The sequence below is a fragment of the Zingiber officinale genome, chromosome 8A (assembly GCF_018446385.1).
Source record: "Zingiber officinale cultivar Zhangliang chromosome 8A, Zo_v1.1, whole genome shotgun sequence".
Taxonomy (NCBI): Eukaryota; Viridiplantae; Streptophyta; class Magnoliopsida; order Zingiberales; family Zingiberaceae; genus Zingiber; species Zingiber officinale.
Window position 1 is genome coordinate 36,549,113 of NC_056000.1, and position 9,079 is coordinate 36,558,191.

Genomic DNA, 9,079 nt, shown 5'->3' on the forward strand with positions numbered 1-9,079 from the left:
TGGATACCAAGTAAATCCCTTGTGTTAGCATTGTGAGTGTTTGCTTCGAGTTCTTTTCCACTGCACATCATCACAAAGCAAGCAATGGCGAGTATGCGACGATATATTCACCCCCTCTAGCACAAATTGACCCTAATAAGTGGTATCAGAGCGAGGTCGCTCTTCACCAGAATCATTGCCAGAAGGGGCAACGAGATAGAGGGAGAAGAAGTTGAAGTAAATTTCTACAAGTCGAAGACTTCATCAAAGGCTCAATTTTAAATGGAATTCCAAGATAGAATGGGATTCGACACAAGGGCGTCTCCACCATTCACGATGATGAGCTTCGATTCTTGGAAATCAAGGATCGAAAATTTTCTTATGATGAACATAGAGCAATAGTTTGCTCTAATGGAAAGCTTTGAAGCTCCAACAAATTCAAAAGGCAAAATTCTCAAGAAGAGCAAGTGGAGGCAAGAGCAAATCCAAAGATGTGAGGCCAACGATAAAGTGACTAAGCTATTGGTCAATCTATTGTCAAGCAATATCTTAGAGCAAATTGGAGAATTTGAAGACGCAAAGGAGTTATGGAGCAAATTGGCTAAAATCCATGAGGTTCCCTCCACTGTACCAAATCAAAAGAAATCCAAAGAGGGCAACTCATTGGATCAAGACTAAGAGGAAGAGGACTCGGAAGTTGAGAGATGCTTAACATCCGAAGAAGGAGTCCAAGAAGCTTCATCCTCAAAAGAATGCAACGTAAAGGGAAAAGAGAGAGCATACTCTTTGTTCCATGTACAAGATGAAGATGAAGAAGTCTTCACCTCTAGGATTGAGGGGGAGCGACATTTGGTGACTCCGGACCAAGAAGAAGGAGAAGCTTCTACTTTTGGATCAAGTGGAGAAAAGGGGCATCCTCCAAAAATCAAGAGACATCAAATGGAGGATCAAGTGTCATCTCTACATGTGAAGGTATAAGTAGTTTAATTAAAAATAAAAATCATATTATATATTTTGAGAGTAGGGAACATGGGTACTACAAGAGTAAGTATCCTAAATTGGCCAAGATGAAAGGCCAAATGACACTAAAAGGCAAGGAGAAGCCCAAGGAGACCACCCCCACAACAAAGAAAAGCAAGGAGCACATTGTGTGTTTTCCTTGCAACCAAAAAGGACATTATCAGAGCCAATGTCCAAAAGGGAAGAAATCGGTCAAAGCCAAGGGTGGAAGCACAAGTCAAGGGGGAGCTTCCAAGATAAAACTCAAGGTATCATTTATTGAGTCTATCCCTTTGAATCATGGTAAAAAGCATGTTAGTTCTAATTTATATCGTTTTAATGTAATTTACCATAAAAATAGGAGGCATAATAGAATTGATGAAAATTATGTGGCTCTTCATGCCAAGACTACCTCACCTAGGGCTAGAAAAATAGATAATAATTTGGGAAAGAATTCTAAGAATTTTAGATATAGGCCCAAACATAAAAATGCTCATGGGAATAATGAAAAAAAAAAATTCCAAAACTAAGGATTTAAGGATGGAAAACTAAACCTTGAGGTCAAGGCTTGATAAATTAGAAAAGGTCCTAAAAAGGATGGAAAATATTCTAGAAGGGCAAAATGAGCATAACCTAGGTTTAGGACATTGAAAGTCATCCAATGGCCATAGAGGTTTGAAATACAAACCTAAGGCTAAGGAGGATGTAGCTTCATATTATAGGGTTCCATATACCTATGGAACCAATCCTAGGTCTAGGAGTCAAGTCAAGGATACAAGAGAAGTTATCCCTAGGAGTATTTTTGTAACAACAAATGTGACTAAGATTTTTAAGAAGTCAAAGAAAGTCACCAAGAAGGTCACAAGAGAAGCTATCTCTAGAGTTGACCTAGAAAAAGTGACCAAGGCTTCTAAGAAGATTAGGAAGGTATCTAGGAAGGTTATCCCTAGTGAATACCTAGAATACTCAAGGAGCACCAATAGATTTTGGGTTCCTAGGAGTATATTCTCCACACTCTAGATGGGTTAGAGAGTGCCAACTCCAATTAGAAGGGTAGTTAACCCAACCTTGATATAGTTGGCACTTGGAGAGCATTTTTAAGGTTTTTGTTAACCTTTGAAAATGAAATGGATTAATTGTTCACTCTTTAGAAGAGTAAAATGTGTCAAAATTTGAGGAATTGGACTTAATTTAAATTGACACAAATTGAATAAGGATAAAAATGTCAAGTTGGGATTTTGGTATTTTCTTAGGCAGATAAGGGTAATTTAGGCCTTAATTTAAAATGATTACTCTTTGAAAGAGTAAAGTGTGCCAAACCTTGAGGAATTATATTTAATTTAAATTGGCACAAATTAGGAAAAGAAAAAGAAATATCAAATTGGGAGTTTGACATGTTCTTGGGAAAAAGTGGGCAATGTAGGATTTAATTTTAAGTTAGCTAAGGTTTAAAGATACTTAGATAGATAATCTAGGTATTTTACTTATACTAAATTGTCATGCTTTGTTTTCCCATCATATGCCATGACATCATGTGTGCATTCATTTTCATTATATAAAAAAAAATACCATGGCATGTCATACATACATCATGTAGCTATAGTGTATTTTCTTTTTGAAAATCATTTCTTTTTGATGTATGTCATAAATCATCATGCATTATTTTTTAATTCCTTACAATTAAGGATAATGACATTTACTAACAAGTAACATTCTAAGTGGATGTTTAATATTCAAAATGCCTAGATAGATATGCATGATCCCTAGTTTAGGGCAAAACCAAAATCTACATCTCACAAAAACTATAAGGTGACTTGCATGTGTTTTAGTACACATTAAATACAAGTGAGATGCTAGGATGATGAACAAGACTTAAGATGTTGATTTAGTGCATCTAGTTGAGTTTTGATTTCATCAAAACATATAGTTATGTGTACTCTAATCATTGGGAAAGCTAATGTACAAGTCATGTGCATTGAGCGCAAAGAACATGGTTGGAAATTGGTTTTGAAAATAATTTTAAATATATTTTGAAAAACCTTGGTGAAGGCTATCTTTTGATAGTACTCATCATTGAAAAGTTAGACACAAACTTGGAAGAAACATTGAAGTTTTTACAAGTTTCCAAGTTTATGTCAATCTTTGAAAATAAGATGTATTTTATAAACTATTTTTCCATGATAGTATATACCCTAAATAATGTCTACAAGAGTTTCCATGATTTTTTGAATTTTGTAGAATTTTTGGGAGTTTCTAAATTTCGGTTGAAATTCATTTTCAGGAAATCAGACCTTCAATCGATCACCCAATCGATTGGAGTGTCTCAATCGATCGGACGATCGATTGAGAGGGGTTTCCCATGAGCAGAAGCTCACTGAATTGATCAGCTGATCGATTCACTCAAGTCAGGATCGAATAGTGGATCGATCCAAACACTTTCTCCGCGAACAGAAGCTCGCAGAATCGATCAAACGATCGATTGGAATGGTTTCAATCGATTGAGTCCCAACTTCAATCGATTGGGAAGGCTATTTTTGACTGTAAATGTCTAATTTCTACACTTTAAACCATTTTTAGTCTAGGTAACCATTCCTAATCCCTTGAAACACATTTGTATACATTTAGGAGAAATTTTCATGATGAAAACAAGGATGGATTGGTTAAGGACCACTAGATTGAAGTTAGGTTGAGGTTTGCATTCAAATATTGATATTTGAACCTCAAAACTTCAAGTTTTGGGTTTCCTAAAAGTTTAGGAATTCCAAGCCATTATTGACGCAATGACAGAAGGTTGAAGCATGTTTTTAGGGGAAGCTACTCTTTAAAAACATGGAAATATTTTTCGGAAACCATTGAAGGTGGTAAATCCTTCATTTAGAAAAATGCTCAAGGTTGAGCATTAGGGATCAATGGAAGATGGGATATCTTCATTGTTGAAAAAGAGTATGCTCAAGGATGAGCATTGAATATAATGAAGGGTATGAGACCTTCATTATGAGTGTGAAGTTGTTTAATGCTCAAGGGTGAGCATTGGATATAGTGAAGGGTATGGGACCTTCATTATGGTGTTGTGAACAACATGTAAGGTTGTGAACAATGTTGAGTAACTCTTCAGGGAGAGAGTTTTTGATGTGTGCCAATAGGGGGATAAATGTAGGGTTTAAGTTAGGCCTTTGTCCATCAAGGAAAGTTTGGGGGAGAATGTAGAGTCTAAATTATGCCTTCATTATCCAAAGGGCATTGACATGAAGAATAAGTTGAGGCTATGAGATTATCGTAACTTAAAGGTATTGTCAAATATCAAAAAGGGGGAGATTGTTGGTGTAATATCCCTATGTCAAGGTTGACCTGGTTGATTAAGTTTGAGTTGACTCAAGTTTGAGTCTTGATGTTTGGATTTTGATATTTGACAATACATGGAGATTGCAGGTACAATCATTCGATTGGAAAGATTATTGATACAATTTCTCTCTAGTCAAGGACTAACCAGTTAGATATGAAGAAGAGTTAAGTAGGTCAAGGTTGATCAGATACTTGACTGGGAAAGTCTTAACTGGAGGTTAGACAAGGAAAAATCCTGGTGAGCGAAGCTAGTTGAAAGACCTAGTGAGTGAAGCTAGGTAGTTGGAAAATCCTGGTGAGTGAAGCCAGGTGAAATACCTAATGAGTGAAGCTAGACAGGTGAAAGTCCCAGTGAGTAAAGACGGGTTATGGGAAAGTCTCGGTGAGTGAAGTGGGGCAGTGGGAAAATCCTGGTGAGTAAACCTAGGTAAAAATCCTAGTAAGTGGAGTTAGGTGAAAGTCCTGGTGAGTGAAGCCAGACAGATGGAAAGCCCTAGTGAGTGAAGCTAGGCAGATGGAAAAGACCTGGTAAGTGAAGCCAGACACGTAGAGATCTAGGTGGGTCAAGATTGACCGGACACATGGTGTTGGGAAGTCCAAGTAGGTTAAAGTATTGATCGGATACTTGACATGAGGAAATCTAGATAGGTCACGGGTGACCGAACATCTGTTGGAAGTTCAAGTGGGTCATGAGGACTGGACACTTGGCGCGAGATGGTAAGTCCAAGTGGGTCAAGGTTGACCAGACACTTGGCACGAGGAGAAAAGTCCAAGTGGGTCAAAGGGTTGAATGGACACTTGATGAAGAAGTCCCAACAGGTCAAGGTTGACTAGATGCTAGGCACAAGGAGTCCTAACAGGTCACGGTTGACCGGATGTTGGGTTTGGGGACCTTGGACTTGAGTTAGGCAAGTCAAGGGGATATCAATCGATCGGTTGATCGATTAACCGAAGCCCAATCGATCAACCGATCGATTGGGATAGTGATGTGATAAACAATAGCCCAATCTATCAGCCAATCGATTGGGAGCTTATATCGCGTGCACAGAAGCATTCCCAATCAATCAGCCGATCGATTGGGCACCGCCAATTGATCGACCGATTGATTGGCAGTTAGTTTTATCGCGTGATAGCGAGGAAACTTGAATCGATCGGTCGATCGATTCAAGCCTTCGTCCAGAGAGCACAGAGGCACTCTGAATCGATCAACCGATTGATTTGAGCCTCCCCAATCAATCAATTGATTGATTGGGATACAACCTTTGCGCAGGATATAGGTTTTGGACGACTGAGATTGTTGGGATATGACGTGGCAATCGATTGGAATGAGCCCCAATCAATTGGAAGCCCTAGAAGCGTAGATATAAAGGCGACAAAGCATTCAAACGCTGCAACCCTTCTTCCCGATCTTCACGCGCTCTTCCACGACATTCACTGCTAGTACTTGGAGGCACTTGGAGACAAGTGTAGGTGCACTTCCAAGGTTCAAGAGGCATCAACAAACAACAAGTGAGCAAGAAGAAGGTTTTTCTTTGTATTCTTGTATTTTTCTTCTTGCGTGTGTTGTATTTGTTGTGTGAGTCTTGTACGAGGTTTCTCCACCTCAAGTAGTTACTGAGAAGGAGTGTTTTTATTAGTGGAGCGAGCATCGTGTGTGGATCCTTGGATTAGTCACCTCTTCTTGAGGTGGATACCAAGTAAATCCCTTTTTCGTTGCACATCATCACAAAGCAAGCAACGACGAGCACACGATGAGCTATTCACCCCCCCCTCTAGCATAAATCGACCCTAACATATGTGAACATTCATGTATATTTGGTTTTACCTTGAATTACTATAATTGGACATATCATGGTGAACTATTCATATCTGATGAGGATTATGGATGAAATATACAATTCTCAGTTAGTGAGGATCAAAGTTATTATAATAAATTAAATTCATATTAGAGGATGATAATTCATATAGCGGGTTAGAATTTTATTCCCAAACCAAGTGGTGTATATTTGATGTATGTAGATCTTATGATCATTTATACATATTTTAACGCACAATCATTTACTTTATTCACGTATATTCTATGCATGTTCACCTTTCTTAGCATATATTCTGCATAAATACTCTTTTGTTCAGAAATCTGCTCTTTGTATGCTTTCTCATTGACAGGACACAATTTGGAGCAAAAATGAGCTTAAGTGGAGTCTAGAGCTTCCAAGGTGTTTGGGCCGTGTAGGATTTCCAGCATTGCTGACCAAAAGTTAAATGACAATAACTTTCTATTTAGTTAGAGTTATGAGTCATTCCAGATTTCAAAATGTAGATAACTTCAAGACCTACAACTTTGATGAAGACCCAAACTCAAGAATACCATGTTAAGATGTGTTAAAATGGTCTATAAATTCACACACCCTTGATGCACGGCTGTGACAATTTGCACGGCTGTGTGGTGTATCCAGAGCAGAAGGAAGACACGGTCGTGCAGATTTGCATGACCGTGCCACTTAACCAGAAGAGAGGAAGAGCATGGCTATGCAGATTCACATGACCGTGCCACTTGACTAGTGCAGAAGATAGGCATGGACGTGCCAACTCGCACGACCGTGCCACCTAACCAGTGTAGAAGATAGGCATGGTCGTGCGGATCTCACACAGCTGTGACACGGGCCGTGCGGCGCCCATACCTTACCCTATAAAAGGGTCAAGAACCCTATTCATTAGGGGATCTTTGGTTCGGGACTTCGGCCCTCTCATCGGGAAAGGGTTCTCCCCTTCGGGGGAAACCCTAGAACTTCATCCACCGCCGTCCCTTGGCGTTCCATCCATCTCCAGAGCAAGGAGGCATCTCCAAGATATAGGAAACCCCGACAAACATCTCTTCTTCCCCTTCTTCTCACATCAAGGGTTATAAGTATGCTTTACATATTTTGGGGTTGTGCTTCCCTCGCAATGGAGTAGATATCCTCTTCTGGGATTAGGGAATATTTGTAATGTGATGGAGATGTTATGTAGATTCACCACATTTCTATTTAATGACATGTTATTGCCTTTTTCATGCATTGTGTGCATGACGTATTTATATTTCTTTGCATGCTTTGTTGATTGATGTGGAGGATTGTTAATCACGTAAAGGGGATGCCTTAGAGCGTATTGACCAAGGTACCCTAGTGACATGGGTAACCCTTTCCGGACGTCTAGGACGTTCCCTTAAAAGGAGAAACAATCCCTTAGGATTTGCTACTCTTGTAGAGAGAGTACTCTAGATCGTACACCCGAGGGGCCCTAGTGACAAGGGTAACCCATTCACGGACGTCTAGGACATTCTCTTGAAAGGAGAGACAATTCCTCCATAAGGAAGTAGGAAATCATACCAAACCTCTACCTTTATCTTTATTGTTATTTACTAGACATGTACCCTTGTGATCTACCGAGGCGCACTCGTAACAGGGGTTAACCATTACAGGATTTCACAGGAATCATCTCTATTCGATACTTAGGGGTATTGACCAATTCAACTTCCTGCAAGAGCATGGACATAGAGGGTAGAAACTAAGCAATTTATGTAATATCTCCTAGTATTATAATGAAACCGAAATCCTAGAATTCATCTCCCGAAGCTCATTCCCTCCAAGATCTATTCTCTCTCTTCCCTCTTCTCTTTCTTTTACTTTTACTTTCATCCAGATAATTCACCGTGCGAAGTTAACTAGTGCTTAATCAATAGTCCCTGTGGATACGATAATCTTATATATTACTGATGACAAATCTGTACACTTACAGAATCATAACAAGTTTTTGGCGCCGTTGCCGGGGACTGTTCGCATTAACATTAGTTGATTAGCATATGAGTTACTCTAGATGTTTTTCTTTTTCCTTTTGCTTTTTCTTCCTTGTTTTCTTTATGCACTTTCTTTCTTGCAATTTAAATTCTGCATTGTCTTTCTTGTTTTTCATATAGCATTTTATTTTTTATCTTTAATTCTTTATTTTTGCTTTTTCTCATAATTTTTTTTTAGATATCCATGAGCACTAACATATCAAGAAGGCCCTTAAGAGATTTCTCTGCGCCCATTTCTGCAAGATTTATGTCTCCCATTATGCAGCCTCATATTGAAGCAAAAAATTTTCAACTAGACACAGAGTTAATTTTCATGATACAAGGTCATAAATTTGGAGGAGAAGTATCAGAAAGTCCTTATTTGCACCTTGAGACATTTCTAGAGCTTTGTGGTATGGTGAACTGTGAAGGAGTGTTAGCAGATACAGTTCGTTTGATAGCATTTTCTTTCAGTATCAAGGATAAAGCAAGGACTTAGTTATATTCCCTCTGTCCTCAAAATATCACAAGTTGGAAACAATTAGAGAAGCAGTTTCTAGATCATTTTTTTCCTCCAAGTAAAACAATTTATATGAGGAATTGCATCACAAATTTTGCTTAGGCATATGGAAAATCATTATTTGAAGCATAAGATAGATTCAAGAGTCTACAAAGATAGTGCCCTCATCATGGGTTGGAAAAATGGCTGACCCTGCACATATTCTATAGGGGAATTTTTTTCTCAGATAAATGTTTGTTAGATTCATCAGCTGGAGGTTCTTTCATGGACAAGAGTGTAGACGAAGCATATATGTTGATTGATCAAGTAGCATTGAATCTCCATGAATGGTCAAGCAAAAGTTGGATGGAATTTCCCTCAGAAATTCAAGAAGTACAAGCCATATATACAAGAGAGCCTATCAAACAAAATACCATCCAACCATC

The 9,079-nt window shown here is 38.6% G+C and overlaps 1 non-coding gene across 1 annotated transcript; it reads right to left on the reverse strand.

Moving 5' to 3' along the window:
* Window positions 1-8,724: 8,724 nt before the first annotated feature.
* Window positions 8,725-8,830, reverse strand: LOC122013168. Its single transcript, XR_006120501.1, has one exon. It is a non-coding gene; the product is annotated as a small nucleolar RNA R71 (small nucleolar RNA).
* Between the last annotated feature and the right edge of the window lie 249 nt (window positions 8,831-9,079).